This window comes from Amblyomma mixtum, chromosome 2 (assembly GCF_055824585.1).
Source record: "Amblyomma mixtum isolate Tamu chromosome 2, ASM5582458v1, whole genome shotgun sequence".
Lineage (NCBI taxonomy): Eukaryota > Metazoa > Arthropoda > Arachnida > Ixodida > Ixodidae > Amblyomma > Amblyomma mixtum.
Window position 1 is genome coordinate 155,116,279 of NC_143013.1, and position 20,955 is coordinate 155,137,233.

General features: G+C 46.7%; 1 protein-coding gene and 1 pseudogene across 5 annotated transcripts in view; one reads left to right on the forward strand and one right to left on the reverse strand.

Moving 5' to 3' along the window:
* The window catches only part of LOC149361339 (uncharacterized), a 111,259-nt gene that overhangs the window by 34,346 nt on the left and 55,958 nt on the right, over positions 1-20,955 (forward strand). The window lies entirely within an intron of this gene.
* Positions 349-20,955, reverse strand: part of LOC149361340 (uncharacterized) — a 45,579-nt pseudogene continuing 24,972 nt past the window's right edge.

Below are 20,955 nucleotides of genomic sequence, written 5' to 3' on the forward strand. Positions count from 1 at the left end.
CAAAATTTACTTGGGTCATTTTTAACAAAACTGGGTAACGTTGTGTTAAAGTACAAGTCTTTTGACTCACGAACCCCACGTTGAAGATTATTTTTAAGCGTTTCAATCTGACTTAACTGGCGGTTTTTTTTCTTAGATCTTTTTAGTTTTCGCTTCAGTTCAATAATCTTCCGCGTCATCCAAGGTGTGCGTTTGTGAATTTTTTTGCGTTTATTTGGAACGAAGGCATTTACACAATATTGACACATTTCGACGAATCGCTCCCACAGCTTGCAGACACCATCTTTATCATCGAAGCTCGATAAACAAGTTTCCATATGTTCAATCACTGCGGCATCATCAGCGCTAGAATAATCCTTGAAACAACGTACGTGACTGGCTTTTTTGTTGTGGTAAGGGGACTTAACTAAATCTATCGATACGCTTACGAGGTGATGGTCTGAAATGGCTGTTTCGACCGATACAGTATGCATAGAATATTGACGGCTAGCAAAAACTAGGTCTAGTATAGAGGAAGATGTACCTTGTACACGAGTAGGTTGATTTACAATTTGAGCTAAATCATGAGCAAGCATGACATCAAACAGAACGTCTGCACTGCTCCCAGATTTAGCACCGCCTTGTAAGCGGTCCCAGCACACATCTGGCAGATTGAAGTCACCTATTAACAGTATTTTCTTATTTTGGAAATGAGACAGGTGATGTTGTAGCTTAATAAGATAGTCGGGTGTGGCATCTGGTGGCCTGTAGCAAGCATACAGGATGAAAGAATGACCCCAGCAAGAAATTTTTATGCAAAGGCATTCAAGGTCATGAACATCATATACAAGGTCGCATTCTACAGAGTCTTTTCAGAGAATGGCTACGCCGCCACCCCTTGAGGTCCTGTCCTTGCGAACGACTTTATAATGAGGAGGAAATACCAGGTCATCTGCTAAGTCGTCATGTAACCAAGTTTCAGTCAGGACTGATATGTGTGGGTCGAACTCCAGCAGTTTAAGTTCAAGCGAGTCTTTCTTGTTTGCAACGCTGCGTGCGTTAATGTTAACTGCTCTCAAGCTTTTTATACTAGATTGGCCCGTGTTACTATGGCAAGACAAGCTATCTGTCTTAGTGAAGAAATAAGCTGAGGTAAATGAACCACTCACTTCATTGGTGAGAGGTTTCGCAACTGCGTACAACTTCGCGTCACGGGCCGACTTGCGCCGATCCCGTCGTTTTTTTGAACCCTCACATTATCATTTTTTTCGCAGTCCCAAACGTAAGGAATATTATTGATGTATAACTTATCAAACCCAAGGAAACCCTTTCTTTTTTATCTCGGTTCGGCTTCGCGCTATCCCATAGTTTCTTTCTTAGTTCACGAACGTTCTTTGAAAAGTCTTCGCCAATTGAATAATCTTTTCCCTTTAGTTTCTTTCTGTTCTTGAGTATCACAGTTTTATGCCTACTGTCTGGAAGCTTTAGGATTACAGGACGTGTTTTGTCAATTGCCGGTTTACCTAACCTATGTACCCGCTCAATAGGGATAGGATCTAGCCATAAAATATCATGAAAAATGTCTTTGTTTACGGTTTCTTCAAGCGATTCATTTGTTTCCTCTTCAGTTTCTGGGATGCCATATATGATCAAATTTGACCTCCGACTATAATTTTCAAGCTGCTCAAGCCTTGCTTCAAGCCTTTCAATCGTTGTACTCATACAACTAACCTGTTCTTGGCAGGACGTTACTCGGCTCTCAAGCCTGGACAGGACATCTGATTTGTTCTCTATGTTAAGTAATCTGTTCTCTTTCATGTCTTTTATGTCAACTGCAATATCATTAAGTTGTTGTAAAATTCGGGTCATGTCAGGGCCTGGGTTCGATTCAATGTCACCGGCTAACAATAATAATTTCCTCAGACAGAATGTGAAAACCTGTAGCAAGCAACAAAGCCGAGGGCACGGCAGCACCAACAGGAATAGGTCATTAGAACGAAAACATTTCCCATACTTTTTGCTCACCTGCACAAGGAAGACAAACGGATTAGTGCTCCGCATTCTGTCGATGCTGCCATGCCCAGTGGTTGCAAAAGGAGCGTGAGTCCCATTTATAGCTTGAGTGCACTGTGATGCCCCCTGCAGTCTAGGTTCCTGGAAATCAGCACGTGTTGCCGAAGAATGATGACAGGGATGCCAAGATTCCAATGCTGGTGGGCGTATTTCTTGATCGTGTCTTGATGCGTTGAAAGATAGACATGCGAAGAGAGGTTCAGCACGCTGATGTCCGGACAGCCAACGTTGAAACATCCAAGAAGGCCACATAGCTGCACAAGGAAGACAAACGGATTAGTGCTCCACATTCTGTCGATGCTGCCATGCCCAGTGGTTGCAAAACGAGCGTGAGTCCCATTTATAGCTTGAGTGCACTGTGATGCCCCCTGCAGTCCAGGTTCCTGGCAATCAGCGCGTGTTGCAGAAGAATGATGACAGGGATGCCAAGATTCCAATGCTGGTGGGCGTATTTCTTGATCGATGTCTTGATGCGTTGAAAGATGGACATGCGCAGAGAGGTTCAGCACGCTGATGTCCCGACAGCCAACGTTGAAACATCCAAGAAGGCCACATAGCTGCACAAGGAAGACAAACGGATTAGTGCTCCGCATTTTGTCGATGCTGCCATGCCCAGTGGTTGCAAAACGAGCGTGAGGCCCATTTATAGCTTGAGTGCACTGTGACGCCCCCTGCAGTCCGGGTTCCTGGCAATCAGCACGTGTTGCCGAAGAATGATGACAGGGATGCCAAGATTCCAATGCTAGTGGGAGTATTTCTTGATCCATGTCTTGATGCGTTGAAAGATGGACATGCGCAGAGAGGTTCAGCACGCTGATGTCCAGACAGCCAACGATGCAGCATGCAAGAAGGCCACATAGCTGCACAAGGAAGACAAAGGGAAAGTGCTCCGCATTCTGTCGATGCTGCCATGCCCAGTCTGTGCGGAGCACCAGCCTTAATGTGTCGGTGCCACCGTGTTTTTCCGATATCAGTGTATCGTCGAGGTAAGCCTGGACACCTGATATCCCTTGCAAAACATTGTCGATTTTTCGTTGAAAAATTTCAGGCGCGAAAGCTTTACCGAAAGGCAAGCGGTTGTAGCACAACAACCCCCGGTGCGTATTGATAGCGTAAAATTTCTTGGACTGGTCATCGAGAGGGATCTGATTATAGGCGTCACGCAGGTCTAGCGAGCTGAATTGCTCGCCGCCATTCAAAGACGCAAAAATGTCATCAATGACAGGTAGCGTGTATTCCTCCAGCTCACATGCAGGGTTTAGGGTTACTTTGAAATCTGCGCAGATGCGAACGGTGCCATCGTTTTTTAGTACTGGCACGACTGGTGTAACCCACTCTGCGTGTTTTACAGGAGACAACACTCCGATGGTTCCCAACCTTTCAATCTCTTTGGATACCTTGTCGCGATAAGCAAATGGAAGAGAACGGGCCTTACAGAATTTTGGTATGGCTCCTTCTTTCAGTTTAAGATGCACTGGTTGTCCGTCAATCAGGCCCAATTCTGTGCTGAAGACGTCTTGTACGTCTGAGATCCCAACGCCCACGGTTTATGCACAGTTATTCCCGAGGGGCGCCCTGAGCTTCGCCCCCAGCTTTGCCCCGATGTTGAGGACTGAGGACCCTGCGTTGCTGACTTTAGATATCAAGTCGCGTCCGCAGAGGCTTGGTCCTGGGAAACCGATAAAAATTATTGAGCCCTCGACGGCAGTCCCGTTGTAATAGACAGGCATATCCAACTGCCCCAGAACTGACAAGGTCCCTAGGTAACAGGAAAGTATTAGGTTGCACGGTGACTATGGTGGCCACTTTTTCTTGTGCTGTTCAAAACGTTGCCTAGGCACAACACACACAGCTGAACCAGTATCGACAATCATCGGCATATTGCTGTCACACCACGTGAATCGGAATCGGAGGTTCCAACTGAGACTTCTGAGACGCAACCAAAGTCCAGCTGTGCATGCTGTCGGCTGCGTCATCCAATGCTTCCTCTTTAACATTTCAAGCTTGGCTTGACCTGCTTTGAGCATGGATTTTCTGGCGTTCCTTGCTGACGTCGCTAAGGAATTTTTCGCAAGGTGCCCGAACCTGCCGCAGCGGTAGCATCGAGCTTTCACCCAGCTACACGCCTTTCCATTGTGTTTCGTGCTTCCACACAGTCCACACTCTAATACCGGCTCCTCGCAGGTACGTGTCCGCGCGTTCCTCTTCATTACGGCCGTCAAGTCCGAAGAAATCGCGTTAGCGTCCTTTTCTGCTGCCTCAGAACTAAGCGCTATCGCTTCGGCTTCCTTCACGGTAAGGTCTGTTTTCGCCAGCAACTGCTTTTGCAGAGCACTAGACCTGACGCCGTATACTATCTTGTCGCGAAACATTCTGTCGAGCACGCCTCCGAAGTTGCACCCATCCGCTATTTGGCGAACTTCAACAATGAATGTACGAACAGACACAACTTCCAGCTGACGCCGGTTGAAAAGCGGAATCTCTCCGTTATTTCGTGGCGTTTTGGATCAAAATACGCACTTAGGACTTCAATTACATCTTCGTACTTCAGCGCATTAGGCTTCTTCGGTGCAACTGTCCCTGAAAGTACTTTTACTGTGCTTGTGCTCAGTGCAGATATGAGCAATGCCCTCTTCCTCATTGAATCTTCTATTCCATTTGCTTCGCAGTAGCCTTCAACTTTCGTCAGATAGGCTCTCCAGTTGTCACAGCGTTCGTCATACTCGGGAAGCTGGTGATGTGCCATGGCCGAGGTGGTTGTGTCCAGCGACTCAGCCTTGACCGACGTTTCAGGTTGGCACTCCTCGTGGGTTCGCTTTGCGCTCGTCGCCCAGCTCTTCTGGCTCGGAGACTAACCATCCGCTGCTGCGATTCAGGGAAATACTAACACATTATAGCGACAACCACCGCCTTTTTTCCGGCTCCTGCAAAAGGGCTGAGTAAGACGGAGGAGCGAACTTTAAGGCGCCTGCAGACAGGTACTCTACTCTGTCCTGCAATAATAAAACATTACGATCCTAACACGGATGGGCGATGCCCACACTGTGGGGAGACCTGTGATATCTTCCACATGGTGTGGGCATGTACTCAAAATCCCCACCTCCCCCCTTCCCCTACCTCTTCCAGAGAGGCACGGGAGACAGGCCTCCTCAACTGCTCCTCGCTTGAGTCCCAAAGGGCTCTGGTGAAACGGGCGAGAGACGGGGCCTCGTCATGCGGTGTCCCGGACTAGGGTCGCCGACCATGTAGCGGGGCCACTCTGTGGCTCCCAAACTCTTTTTCACAAAATAAAAGTTTTCACCACCACCACCCACTGTTACAAGGCTCGTACGCGCATTGCGCGTGCCGTGCTTCCATGGAGCACAAACGGACGCTGGGGATAGAAAGAGCGTTTATTCATGTTGTTGTTGTTGCCACTGAGAGAAGCATGAAATGGAAATTGCACGGGCCTGCCTACTGGCTGGAACCCTGCCACCACCGCTGCCACATGCAGATAGAGGATAGCTAAAAGATCAGAGGAAAGAGAAAAAGGAAAGAAAAGACGCGCGTCGCAGCAACAACTGCGTCCGCCGGAGCGGACGCTGCTGAAAAAACAGATAAGCGGCCGAAGCCGCGCTCGCCTAAGCGAGGCGTTTATTCATCCCGATCAGCCACCTTATATAGGTGACCGGGTGAGAGTAAGGAGAGGAGGAAGGGACGAGGGAAAGCGTGAGGAGCGTGCGCTTGGCGCTCGCCGTGGTGCAGACATGGCGTTCGTCGTAGTGAAGACATGGCCTTCGCCCTAGTGAAGACAGAGCGTTCACCCTAGTGACGGCATAGCGTTCACATCATAATTACTAATATACACCACAGTACGTCTCTAAAGCACCCTTCTAAGACAAGACCGTATTCTCGAGACGCACCTTCGTTCAATCGAAACCGTCGAGCTGGCGGGTCGGAGTGATTAGCGTGCTCGTCTCGCACAACCAAAGTGGTGATGTAAAACATTTATTTGTACTGTTTACAAAAACACTTTTTGCTTTGAGCGAGTTATAAGGGACTGGTCCACACACTCAGTAGGAGGGATCTCAAGTCTGTCACCGGCGTGGCCTACGCGGCGGCCTAGGCTCTTGTCACCAGGGCTCGTTGGTCCTGGGGAGTTCAGCAGCCGAGCAAGGGAGCCTCCCAGTACTGTCGGGTGACGTGGGGTGGGAAAGCAGGATTGGCAGGCCATGCCCACACCATGTGATATCGGTCCAAAAATACTTCCACACAGTGTGGACACTCACCCGAAGTGGTCGAATTTTAATATTTAAGCACTGCCCGGCACAGTACCGTGTTGGTGTAGGGGCGAAGACGCCAACGCTCCTTCGCTTTCTTGAGGCCTTTAGAGGGGGGTGGGTATTGGCTGTGAGCGGTTTGATCCACCAGATAGATCTACCGAAAAGTAATAGCCAGATTGAAATAAGGGTTTGGATCAGGCAGTGGGAGACGCTGATGCCCCGTAGTTAAAGGGGCAGGGTAAGCCATAGTTTTCCCATGTAAGTTTGGGCATGTTTTGGTGCACCTTTCACAAGAACCAATTGAGGTAGCGCCTACCGGTTTATATCATATTAAGGCGGAAGCCTTTAATGGTTGGTTGGTTTATGGGGTTTAACGTCCCAAAACGACTAAGGCTATGAGAGACGCCGTAGTGGAGGGCTCCGGAAATTTCGACCACCTGGGGTTCTTTAACGTGCACTGACATCGCACAATACACGGGCCTCTAGAATTTCTCCTCCAAAGAAATTCCAGCCGCCGCGGCCGGGATCGAACCCGCGTTTTTTGGGTCAGCAGCCGCGCACCATAACCACTGAGCCACAGCGGCGAAGCCTTTAATGTTTCATACTGTCGTTAGCAGACGCGTCGGCATTAGTGTCGACCGACGCGTCGGCAGGAGTGTCGACAGACACGTCGGCAGACGCGTCCGCAGCCGTGTCGACAGACGCGTCGGCAGCCGTGTCGACAAACGCGTCGGCAGGAGTGTCGAAAGACGCGTCGGCAGCCGTGTCGACAGCCGCGTCGGCCGATTCGTCTGCCTTTCGGTGTCACTGCTTAAAGGCTCAGACGGCCCATCTAATGAATGCATGGGCTTCATAAATAAAATAAAAGGAGTAAAGTAAAAAAGAAAATAAAAATAAAATAAAATCAAATGAAATCTTTATTTCCATCGGTGCTACAGATGGAGGGCCACGGAAAAAAAGCTGCCACTTGGCAACTTGACGAGTCCGCAGCCCCAAATATAAGGCAGCGTGTAGACAGCACCAGATAATGAAAAGACAATAAACAAATCAAGACACTTCATCAGTGCAGAACAAAGGAAAAAAGTCCTGAGCTAGGTAAAACAAACATCAGAATAGATAAAATCAGGTTAGTCAATCGGCAAACATGTCTCTAAGTTTAAGAGTGGAACAACTAAATAAATCAAAATTCAGTGACTGATAGTAGTTTAACAGAGATGGCAAAGAATAACACAATCGCTCCATACCAGAATTCAAGCGTGGTACAGCAACCTTCCAGTTTTCTCCATGTCTAGTCTGATAACATTTCGCATTTCCTTCTAAATGTGCCAAGGCATCCAGGCTGTGAATATTTTTTTTCACTTCATATTTAAACGGAGCACTCAAACGGTAACGATATAGCTTGTGGGCTGTGATAACATGAGCACTGTGAAAAAATTCTGCAGTAGTTGCATTGTAGCCAGCATTGTACACGTGACGTAGATACCGTTTTTGCATATGGAATATTTTTTGTGTGTTAGAGAATGTAGTTGTGCCCCACACAAGCTGGCAGTAGTTGACGTGTGAACAGAAAAGAGAATTATAGACCAATATTTTTGTTTTAGTAGAAAGCATATATCGGAGACGACCAACTACACCGGTTATTCGAGCAAGTTTCACTAATACAAAATTCACATGAGATTCCCAGGACATATTGGCAGTGAATATCACACCAAGACATTTGAAATGGTCAACAATGTCAACAGGATGAGAGTTTAAAACAATATCAGCATGAGGAGGAACAGGTTTATTTTTCGGCCGGAAGACAACTGCTTTTGTTTTATTTTCGTTAATCTTCATGTAATTGGATGAGGACCATTGCTGCAGTTGGACTAAGGTGTCGTTACAATCAGTGATGAGTTTATCGATGTGATTACCAGAAAAAAATATGCTAGTATCATCTGCATATATGATAAATTTGGCGTTCCGGTTAATGTTAACAATGTCATTAATATACAGGTTAAATAGCAAGGGGCCCAATATGCTGCCCTGTGGGACACCACAAAGCAGTGGCAGGACTGGTGATCGCGAGTTGTTTATTTGGACTACTTGACATCGATGGGATAAATATGATTGTAATAACTGTAATCCACACCCTCGTATACCGTAAAAGTCCAACTTCTGCAGCAGAACATCATGGTTCACCAAATCGAATGCCTTGGAAAAATCGACAAATAGGCCGACTACTATTGCCTTGCTTTCAAACTGCGTTAAAATTTACTCTTTCTGGTGAAGCAGAGCTAATTCAGTAGACATATTCTTCCTAAACCCAAACTGGTGTTTTGTTATTAATTCGCAGTGGTCAGCAAAACTTACAAGCCTACAGTGAATTATTTTTTCAAGAGGCTTAGAAAATATAGGTAAGATAGACACCGGACGGTAATTGCCCAATTCATTTCGGCTTCCCTTTTTAAAAAGCATTACTACTTTTGCAGTTTGCATTTTCACCGGAAATGTCGATGTCGTCAGACATTTATTAAAGATATGCGTTAGAACTGGTGCTATGACATCTGCGACATACTTTACTGGTTTTATTTGAATTTCGTCGATATCCCTACTGGTGCTGTTTTTTAAATTTTTTATTGTTGAAATTACTTCCTGTTCGTTCACTGGCTGTTGAAATATTGATTTTTCATTCCGCGTGCTGATATACCGACATGCATTTGAGGAACGGCGTGGAGTACTCATACTTGTAAGAAATTTATTGAAAGCATCAGCCAGTTCCTCCTCATGCAAAACTTTGCCATTAATTGTTAGTTTAGAAATGCAGCTACGTTGGTTATCGCGACGCAGTAGCGTGTTTAATTTGTCCCAAAGCAACTCACTCGGCACATTTTTGTCGTCCAAAAAACGCGAGAAGTACTCTTTACGTGCAGTGCGCAGCTTTTTCGTTAGCTGGTTCCGATACCTTTTAAAGACGGTCAAATCATCAGCGTTGCGGGTGTTTAAAAACTGTCTGTACCCAGGCAGCACAAACCGTTGGCCCAATATTGGGAGTCTGTTGGCTATTTGTGGCCCTATACAGGACCAATGTTGCCTTCATTGTCCCCATATTGGCACTGCCACAATGTGCCATTTCCAACATTGGCCCTACTTGTCCGATGTTTTCCCCATATTGGCAATGCCGCTTAGTTACACCTCCAACGATGGCCCTACTTGTCCGATGTTTTCCCCATATTGGCAATGCCACTTAGTTACACCTCCAACGATGGCCCTAAATGTCCGCTGTCGTCCCCATATTGGCAGTGCCGCCTCATTACACATACAACGATGGCCCTACTTGTCCGCTGTTTTCCCTGTATTGGCAGTGCCGCTCCACGACACACCAAAGGATGTCCCTGTGATTATATGTGGTTATTTCTCTCAATCCGTTTTTTTTTAATATTCGGACTTGTTTATTTATTTATTTTTTATGACCAACAACAGCGCTAGCGTCGAACTCTGACGCGAAATTACAATAAAAAGCGCGATGTAATTGATTGAGCGAAAGTGAGCAGAGGTCAGATTCATTCACGAAGGTATACGAATTTTGAAAAGCGGCGTCTTTTGTAATTATGGTATGCAAAGAAAAAAAGAAAGAGAGAAAGAGGTGCCACAATCAAGAAAATGAAATTTCGATTTGAGGAATGGTATAATAACGCACTAATTAACGTGCTGCCTCGCATATCTCTCGCATACCTCGGATACCACAGCCCCCGATTATAGGTTGCCGGTTCAAATTCGTGTCTCAAGATATAGGCTCAACTTAACTAATAAGTTTATGGTGCACGAAACGCTGAATCGTATTACACAATCCGGAACACAATGCCTCGATCACCCACAGGATGCTCACCCTAGAAAAAAAACAAATAAATCGCTTTTTCCACTAGGTCACAAATTATTGCGTGGCGCATTTGGAGAGAAGAAACGATGTGAGTAAAACGGGATTTTGGTTTTATCGCAAATAAAAAGTTGACGTGAACAACTTGCTGCGCATTTACTGCGTGAAGAAGCAGCAGACGGGAAAGAAAATGTAGATGTATGTTAAATTAAAAAAAATAATAATAAGCGAACAAACGGCTCTGCTTCCTGAAGCCGCGAAGCTAAGGTGGCTAGGTTTTTTTGATGTCGCAAATTGTTTTGTTATTCTGCTGTGCTTTGTGGGTATTCTATAACGACGGCTCTAGCATACGTTTTTGCTTTAAATTATCACGTTTATCAAATTAAAGATCGGAACTTTTTCCCGGTCGCATTTCACTAGTTTTTTTTTGCCTTTTCTTTGCGCGTATCCTTAATACCAATGAGCCATAACAGGTGCATTGCTGAGTAGCGCGCCGCGTCATTTCGAGCTAGCGCAGACACGCACGGGTGGGCCGCATAACTATGGCTTAGACCGACCTGCCTACACTGGTGTGTATAAAATGTAGGGTATTCGTCGCTCTAGAAGAGAATCATTGGATTATATTGATGAATGGTGTTGCTTGGACGTATGTCATCCTACTTTGTCCGCCACAAGTATCATATATGAAACACTCAAAGAACACGCATTGTTCCCGCTAATTTTATTTATTGTTTTATATTTCCGGTATTTTCATAGTAACACATTTATCTCAGCTTCAACCAAAGAGGCACACGACCGCAGAGATTACGCTAATGTTTGGAGACGTTTTGACGAAATTCATGCCCAAGCTCCACGTTTCCACTTCCAACATCTCCGCATTGTCGTTTCCTTGCCACTTTCTACGTGCTCAACTGCATATGGCGCATCCTCCGGACATTCCGGAATTCTTTCACTCATTTCACCCACCCCCCCCCTCTCCACCCCCTTTTTGAAGTCCCATACAGCCGCCTTTTGCCGGGCCGAGCCTCTTTGTTGGAAGAGCGCTGGCCCTCACCATGCTAGGAGTTTTTTTTTCTTTGTGATTTTAGGTACACTGACCTTCTCTAACCTGTTTTCCCCTCGCGCCCAACTAAGCTCAACGCCGCTCATCCACCCTCCCTAGATTTTCTTCTACCCCTTTTCCAGCTGCCGTTTCTCTTGCTGCAGCAAATTCTCCGAAAAATATAAGAAACCTGTCCCATCGTCGTCTCCTCCTTTCCCGAACACTCGCCCAGCGAATATCGCCTGTAGCTAGCAAGGCGGCGAAAAGCCACACAACCAGCGTGCCGACGAAGCATGCGCGCTCAAGCTGACGCCGTTCGTTGTCGAGAATCCGCACCCGATACGATTTGACAATTATGACGGAATTCAGTAGCCTGGCCTGCAAGATTCTATTTGTGAGTACCACCATACTTTTATATTGAAATGTGTTCGGAAATGAATATGGTTCTTGGCGTAATTGCGGCTTTGAAACAGCGCCGACCTTTTTTTTCTCCGGCAGGAAAAGAGAAAGCGACAAAGCACTGGCGCCAACTTCTGAATGCCAACTTTCACAGCGAAATGTCTAGCGCAAAGGCATGCACAGAATGGTGAGAACTTTATTTTTCAGCTTTGAAAAAATGGATTTACCGAACGTTGACTATCTCTTCAATCACCGTGGCGGAGTGTTGTGTGGCCCGACTCATGTTGCGTTCATTACGACATTGGTCGTCTATCGTTTGTGCAAGATGACTATCAGAAGCGCTTATTCTTCCACTGCAGCAGTTTTCTGGCCGCATGTAATATTCCCGTGCCGGGTGCCTTGGTCTTGGCCAGTTGCAGGCGTACGAGAAAAAGGGGAATTCCTGGTCCGAGCGAACTTTATCCATGTTGTCTCGGAATTAATCACCCATGGACTATCGGAAGAGTGATTTCGTGTGGTTTTCAAGTAAGATTTCCGTCTGCCCCGTTACATGCATGCCAAGCGGCATCGGTAATCTGCTTACTTAAAAAAAAGTGTATTCGGTCTCCTGCGTTCAGCGCATTTCGCAAAACTGTGCAAGCCGTCTTTGCATGGAATATTATATTTCATAGCGAAAAAAAAAATTGCTCACAGCTGTTCAATGGGGAGGAGCTGCTACCACCTGTGCCATACTTTGCTGGAACAAAAAGGCAAACAACCAGCTCGCAATTGACATATAATTTTGATAGGAAATATAAAAATAGATTGATTTGTATTAAACACTATATTTATCTCTTTTTGTGACTTTTAATATGCATTTGAGGGCGTGACACGGCAAATTGGGATAATAATTTAGCAATACGGTGGGAAAAAATTGTTAAATTCAATTCAACATTTTGCTATTAGTGTGGCGATTTATATTAAGAGTCATTTAGAAATTACACTTTCAACATATGTTGCGAGTACCTTCTCGCACACTGCGTGCCTCTAAGATCAATGTGTTATTTTATTTCTTGCCTTTTTTCTGCGATGGTTGTACTTACACTCAAGATCACATCATGCACCTCTTTGCAGCTGCGATGTACAGCCAGGTCATCGTGCAAGAGCTTGGCGAGGAATTTGTTTCAAGGCACTGCAAAAGTTCTCTTACAAGAGGAGTGCAACGATTAGTGCCGATATGACTCATCGATTCAGCGGCTCCAGCAGTGTGCATTTCACGATGTACTGGCACCGTAGATGCAATAAATTTCGTTCTTTGAATCCGTTTTCTTTTTTGTACGTCTGCTGACTGCTTATATGTAAAATGTTACACATGCAAGCTCCGGCTGGTGGAAAACAAGCGGTATATGTCTGCATTGTTGCTGGCCAGCAAGAGGTGTGGGACAAAACTAGGTGGGACCCCCGATCGCATACAACTTCCCACTGGCCTTGCAATTGATATGCCACCTATAAAAGTTAGATCAAGGGTGGAAAAGTGGGCACAAGTCGGAGTGAACCTGGGGCTATTATTGATACTGGCGGAATGTGGGCATACTATTGGCGCGAATTTCGGGCCATTATTGACAGATCGACTGAATGTGGGCACACTATTGGCGTGAGATTGGCTGAATATGGGCATAGTATTGGCACGAATGTCGGGCCATAATTAATAGATTGGCTGAACATGGGCATAGTATTGGCACGAATGTCGGGCCATAATTCATAGATTGGCTGAACATGGGCATTGTCTTGGCACGAACGTTGGCCATTTGTGGATAGACTGGCTGAATGTTGGGTCAATGCTGGTAGCTAGACTGGCTGAGTATAGGCACATCCTTGGCATGAATGAAGGGCCATTGTTGGAAAAAGTCTCGGATTGCTCAAATGCCACTGTAGGACCAATATTCATGCCAATTTCCGCCATTCTTTTGCCACTGTTGGACCAATCAATTTGTGCTGCTTGGGTAGAGCTTATCTTTTGCTCTCATTTCTTGGTACAGTTCATGTGTAACCCATGGCTTTCGAATTTTTCTACTCTTTTTGCGTCGCTTAACAGGAAAATGAGCATTGTACAATCTTTTGAAGGTATCTAAAAAAACATTGTAGGCGTTGTTAGCATCATGTATATTCAGAACTTCGCGCCAGTCTATTTGCAGCAGCTCACTTCTAATAAGACAATAAATAAAAATAAAAACAAAATATAAGTAAGATGTGAAAATAAATGTAAGAAACAATAAAATTAAGAAAAGGAGCAATAAAAATAAAAAAATACGAAAAATAAAAAGTAAATAAAAACAAACAGTGGCCAGTAACGCTTTCGCCTTGCAGCACTTTAGAGAGCCAAAGTGCCCCTGAATTTTTTATCGCTGCTTTACGCACCTTAACTGAACGAAAACACAATTTTTTTATGATATTTTTCTCTCGAGGACTACATTGACGTCTCTTTTGGTATTATTTCGGCCTATAAAATAAAAAAATTCGGTGTGGCTTACCTCTCTTCAAGCCTGGAGAGACACGATAGCTACGGCTGGCCGAGTGGAACTCGCTGAGTCGAATTGCGAACTCAGTCTTTCGCCACTGCGTTTCGCTGGGCATTCCTTCTTCATCTTCATCCCCGGACATGGATTCACAGTTAGGGCGTAATTTCTTGTCCTCAAGTTATTTTATGCATAACGGCTCCTCTTTGTGTAACTTCTTTCACTCCCACTTCCTAAACGGCTGACGGGTGGCCAATGAAATATGGGAGACATTTACTGCGTAATTTTCTTCCCTCCACTCCACTCCTACCACTCCGTAAGAATACACAGTCAGAGATCATTCGAATCGGTTGGGACGAAGGTCTGGAATACATTGCCAATAGAAGTAAAGCTTGCCAGAAATTTTAAACTTTCTCGAAGTTGTTTTTTATTTGCGCAATCAAGTAATAATGCGATTTCGCTACTTCCATTTAATGCTTGTATTTTGTTTATGCTTTGTATGTGTTTTGTTGAAATATCAGTTTGCATTTTCCTCATGCATTTGTACAAATGCTTTGTTTTCTATTTTTTGATATAAGACTGGACAACTGCCTTATTTTTGTTAACTGTTTTGCGTCGAAAAAATTATTCGCACATTTCCTATGAGGTTGCCCAAAACATGCTGTTTTGTATTGGACCGGATACAAGCCACGTAAGCTATCGTTCCACATAGTTTGTACAAAGTTTCCTTGAATGAGCAAATAAACAGTCTGATTGATTGATTGATTGATTGATTGATTGATTGATTGATTGATTGATTGATTGTGCGGACCGGTGTGGACGGAACCCGTAAATGGTGTCTGCAAAGTCGTTGCGCGTTTCTGGTAGGTTGAGTCTTTCCCGGGCCATGGTCTCCATCAACTTCCTCACACAAGAAGTGAGAGATATGGGCCAGAGGTTCTCGGGGCTGAGAGCTTTGCCTGGTTTGGGTAGGACTGTGCCTAGAGACATCTTCCAGTCCACCCGGATCTGCATATTTCCCGTCTAGTTGGTATTGAAATTTTCGAGCTGGCCCTCAAAGGCTGGTTCGGGGAGATTAGCGAGAGGTTTCAGCGTCACCTTGTCCCTGCCCGGGGCTTTCGCTCGGTGGAATTTGGCCAGGGCCGCTTTAAGGTCGTGAAGCTGGAACGTTCAATCCAGCTCTGCATTTTCAGAACCTGCATACGAGTGGCTCTGCCTCCGCTGAAGGTGTGATTTGCTGGTTGAAGATATTTTTGGGTTTCGGTGTGGGTCTGGGGCGGATCAATCTGGGGGATGAAAGGGTGCCACGTGCTCCGATTGGAGATTTGTAGAGCAGCGGTGTTGCACCGGTCTACCCAGTTCGAATCGGAAAGTATACTCTGCCGCTTGTTGGGTGAGTTCCGCGATGCTGATTTTCAGTTTACGATTAAGCTACCGCCGGCACCATCGGCGGACGAGGGTGTGCCGGGCCTCCCAGAGGTGGAGGAGGTGGTTCTCCATCGGCGGGTTCTCCTCTGAGAGCTTTACGTGCTGTTCGGTATTTTCGAGTTGGCAGATGAGGTGCTGTGACCAGGTAGTGTAACCTTGATCTGTTATCGGGGTAGCCTTAGTGTAGTTGGATCTGAATTTGGTGCAGTCAGGAAGGGTTTCATTAGGGTGGTGTCTTGTAAAAGGTTTGGTGCGTATTGTGGTCGCAAGAATGCTGTGGTCGCTAATCACGATTTCCTCAGTGTTGTTACGTTACGCATATCGAATTTGGTAAAGGCGATATCTGGCGACGTGTCGCGTGCCACGGAGTTTCCAATGAGAGTGTGTTGTGCGGGGTCCGTGGGAAGAGTAAGGCCGAACGTTGACGCACGTTCCACCAGCTTGCGTCCACCAGATTGGTCACACATAGTAAGCTTAGGAGGTTTTGCAAATGGACTGATAATGGCAGCTACCCCAAGCATCGTTATTACGCGGGGATATCCTCTACTTGTGGCTCATGATTGAAGAAATCACTGGGTCGTTTGAAAAACATGCCCCATTTTTCATTCCGCGAAAATTTTTCACAGCCGCCACTTAACTCCAATGTGTTCAGTCATCGAACGTCACGGTCAAAGAAGACCAAATATTGGTACTTTAGACCTCATACGAGACTATTGTCAAGGCAAACTCATTATTCTTACTCAGCCACCGTGATAGGCGTGCGCACAAGGTTGTGGGCTGCGAGCCGTCCGTAATTGTCTTAGCCCCCAATCGTCAAGTAAATCTGCCCCATAAATTTACTCTGTCGGGCCTGTTCCGTCATTGTTTCAGTGCAGTGCTGTGGCCAAGCACGTTTTTAACGGCCGAAGACCAATAATGTCGCGTTCCAAGAACTGTTTACTTGCCGGGTCATTTTGAGGCAATCCTTGCGGTTTTTTTTTTTGCAGTGACAGGAACCAAAAACAAATTTTTCGCATTTTCTGGGGTCTAGAGAGAAAGCAAATCACACTGCAAGTGCGATGCTACATGAATGCCTCAGCGACGCAGTGACTGCCTTTGCCTTCCTCTGCAGGCACTCACGTGGTTATCAAAGGAGATGAAAGCCTCAGGGTGCTTGCGAACGTTTCAGCAAGAGGACTTCTTTCGTCTGGGTGAAAACAAGACCTCTTGGGTAAACGCTGGCAACCACCCTGAATTTTCCCCTCCCTTGTTCACATTTTGATTATAAAAAAACAAGGCGCTTATCCTCTCTATACCATACATTCCTGTGCCGATGTTGCAGAAAAAAAATAAAACCTACCGCCTAATAGCATATTCTATATTTTTCAGTTCCATCACATGGAAATAAATGTTTTATAATCATTCCTCATCTTTGCACTCTGTTTATGCCCTAGGGGCATAGGTGCAAGGAGGTTGGGGGGGGGGGGGCGGCTGTGCGCTGAAACTTGGCTCATTCTCACGGAGAACCCTACGCACGCCTACGGACACTGTTCAAAAAGGTGTCTAGGCATCTTAGCTGACGCTAAAGAGGCACTCATCGTCTTAGCAGCAAGCGTGGGGGCTGTTGTGCTGGCGCCCATATTCCGCTGGCATCTCTGGAAACCAGACTATGCACCCGTCGTCGCGCAAAGCAAGCCCAGACTCTCATCGGACATGTCGCGGCTGGCAGCGTGAATCATCCCACCTCGCCGGCGCGGACCCTTCTTGCTCCTCCTCCTCCTGCTCACCGTCGGTTCCAACTCCTACGACGCTTCTCCGGCCGCCCTTTCCAGTCTGCAAGCCTTTAATGGCCAGGCCCCACTCGACCATTCGTCCAATTTCAACGGTGGCCTGTGCCGTGACCTGATTGGAGGGTTTGAACGGCTGGCTGCCGCAACGGACACCGGCGGCTATAGAGACGGAGCCGCGCTGCGCCCGAGCAGCAGACGGTCAGCAGAAGAGCCATCACGCCGGTGCTACGCTCGCCGCCGGACGATGCCCTTCTTTGTGCTAGCCCGTGGTGCTCTTGGCCCTTGTATCTACCATGCCAAAGCGCTTGTACATGTTGTACATAAACTTCATTTCACACTTCAGCAGGACACATGGGCGCAATTAAAGACACGGACATGGAAGTAGACAGCGACGGGCGCTTCCCACAAGATCCCAGAACTTCCCACAACATCAAGAAAGTGGCCAAGAAGTAAGGAATAGAAGTAGTTTTTTCTGCTCCGCGAAAGCTGTCCGGCCTGTGTGCACGCATAAGAAGAAAAGAAGAACTGCAAGAGTGTGGCGTAAAACACCGTAAGCCCCACGTAACCTGCAAAAAAGGAGTTGTTTATGAGTTCCCGCTCACTTGCGGGAAGGTTTACGTTGGGCAAACAGGACGTTGCCTCAGCCAGCGCCTTCTGGAGCACAAGAACTCTTTAAAGAAAACAGGCACCCATCTCCTGTACCATTGCCAAGTATGGACCAGGAAGAATAAGGTCGCGTGTTATCGGACTGTAAAGTATTGTTGAGAAGCTACGATCAGATTGAGCGGGAACTGGTGTAAGCCTATTACATTAGAAAAAAAGGATATAACTACATCAGAGATTCATCTGTGATACTTCGCGACCTGAAATGGTTTTCTTAGATTTCTGTATTCGCCTGCTTTTAGGTTTCATTTGGTGTTATCTGGTACTCACGTGCTTGTGATTCGCACAGTGGCGCTTAGGTAAAGCGAAGGTATATTAAGGGTCTACGTCGAATAAAAAAAAAGCGCTCGTCCCTGTCTACTTCCATGTCCGCGTCTTTTGTTGCGCCCCTGTGTCCTCCTCAAAAGTTATGAACCAACACGCCCAAATACAAGTACTTCTGAGTCCTTTGACTCACCGTCGCCTCGACCGTTTCTTGGCTCGGAGTCCCACAACCAATGGCGGAGGAAGCGCTGGGATGCCCAAATCCCAACAGTGGTGGCAGCGGTGGGATCGACCGGCGTCAATTACCTCGGCGCGGTGAGTGCCTGATGTTTTCCCCTCAGTTCGCCAGACTGCTCTAGCACACGTGATTGTATTTGGGCTGTGTGTTGCACTGGTGAGAGCTTTGCTGTTTCGAGCCAAGTCGGAGTGCTTTGAAACGAAAGCTGGTGCAGAGGGAGTAAACAAGGTGGTTTTGGAAAGAATTACTTGCGCTTGTCATGCTAGTAGCTCTATAGCAGTGAACCGCAAGGGAATTCAAAAAAGGCAAGCTGGAAGAGACTATTGTGCACGATGGAGAACCTTAAAGTGAAGGAACTCGTCCAAATTTGGGAAGAGCTAGGCCTTACCGTAGGCCGTGCGAAACGAAAGCATGCGATTCTCGAGATCGTACGGAAGGAGGGCGTAACGGCTGAAGAAGCCAATGAGACCTTGGCTGAGATCAATGAACGCCGTGAGAGCGAAGACGCAGAGCGAGAGCGACAAGACCGCCTTCAGCGGGAAGAGGCAGAGCGACAGGAACTCCGAGAGATTGGAAAAATAAAAGAGTTGGAGCTGCGGAAAAGCTCGCCGGCGCCAAGCGTAGCATCAATGACAGTGCAGGCTAACGGAAAAAGAATCCGAAACCAACTGCCGCCGTTCGTAATCGGCGATTACATGGCAAAGTATCTCGGAAAATTTGAGCATGTCTGCGAGAGGAATGTCATTAAGCGAGAACTGTGGGCACAGAATTTACTAGCTCTGCTTCCCGGGGAAGCATCTTACGTGATAATGCGTTTGTCGAAGGAGGCTTTCGAGGTCTAAGAAGAAATCAAAGAGGCCCTGTTGAGGAAATATAAGCTGTCACCTGACGCATTCCGGCAAAGGTTCCGGTTCGCGAAAAAAGGCAGTGAGTCGCACATTGACTTTGCATTTAAGCTGAAAGCCGACCTGAAGGGCGAGGAAGTTTATGACGATCGTGATAAGGCTGTAGAGTGCATTGCGCTAGAGCAATTCTACCGCTGTATCCAGGACAATGTAAGGCTCTGGCTGCAGGATAGGCTTACTGAGGTTCAGCTCAACTAGGCAGCGGAGCTGGCTGAGGGATACTACACTCGCCGAAACTAGCACAGCATGGCATTACGCATCAAAAAGGCGGAAACAAAGGATGCTTCTCTAAGGAAGCCTGATCGAAGGAAACCGTTCGCGCGTCGCGATTTTCGAAAAGATGCGTCTGCTTTAAAGGAGGCTGAGGGCGAAGAACAAAAGGTGTTAAGGAAATGTGACGATGCTCCTAGGCAGCGCGCTGATGCCGCACGTGCGTTTGTGTCACGGAGGCCTTTGACATGCTACCACTGTAAAAAGGGAGGGCATATCGCGGCAAACTGTAGACAAAAGATTGTTTTTGCAACGATTCGGGAGACAGACAAAAATATGTGGTTGTTGGAGCCATATATGCAGGAGATTAGTGTGAACGGTAAGAGGTGCAAAGCCCTTCGAGACTCGGCGGCAACTATGGACGTTGTCCACCCGTCTTTAGTTTCTTCGAATGACTTTACAGGAGAATGCGCGTGAATAAAGAAAGTTGCCGAGGAGCAATGTGCTTGCTTACCGATCGCTAAAGTGACCATTGAGGGTCCCTTTGGTCAGCTTAACACCGAGGTGGCCATGTCTGGCGCCCTCCGTGAGCATTTCCCTTACCTCTTTTCGAACAGCTCAGAGCAGCTTCTGAGGGACAAAGGCAAATCGTTCTTTGCCGCTATGGCATGCATGGCCCTTACGCGATCTCAAGCGCGGAAGCTTTCGCAGAAACTTCACTTTGCACCGGAGAGTGAAACACCGCTTAGGGAAGCAGATGAGCATTGTAGCCTAGATACGGTGTCGGTAGAACCTCAAGTCGAGCACTCTCGGGGAAGCGGAGAACTAGGTGTTAACGAAACTGAAAACAGTTTCAAAACTAGTTGCAACGAGAAGGTAACAGTGGCTCGCTGAGCCATGCGGACTCCAAATTGACCCCAGCTTCTTTCAGTTGGCACGAGCTAACTCAGGTTGAAAGAACGACTTCGGGAACAGCAGGAAGATAGCTCGAAAAAAGCTTTGCTGGATAGTGCTAAAGGAGGAACAAAGAAAAAGAATATTTCATTTCACAACAAAGCCGGCTTGTGGTACCGAAATTACGCTCACTCCCGTGGTCGTAAGTACGAACAGCTTTTGATCCCACAAAAGTATCGCCGTCAGGTATTGAAAATGGCGCACGAAAATGCGTGGGCAGGGCACCTCGGCTTGAAAAAGGACAAATCTAGGCTCGCCCAAGAGTACTGCTGGCCTTCTTGCTGGAAGGACATTGAAGGCTTTGTGCGCTCTTGAGACACTTGCCAGAGAGTAGGCAAGTCTACCGACAAGTGGCAGGCGCCTATGAAACTGGTGCCAATCCTAACTGAACCCTTCCGCCGGTTGGTAATTGACATTC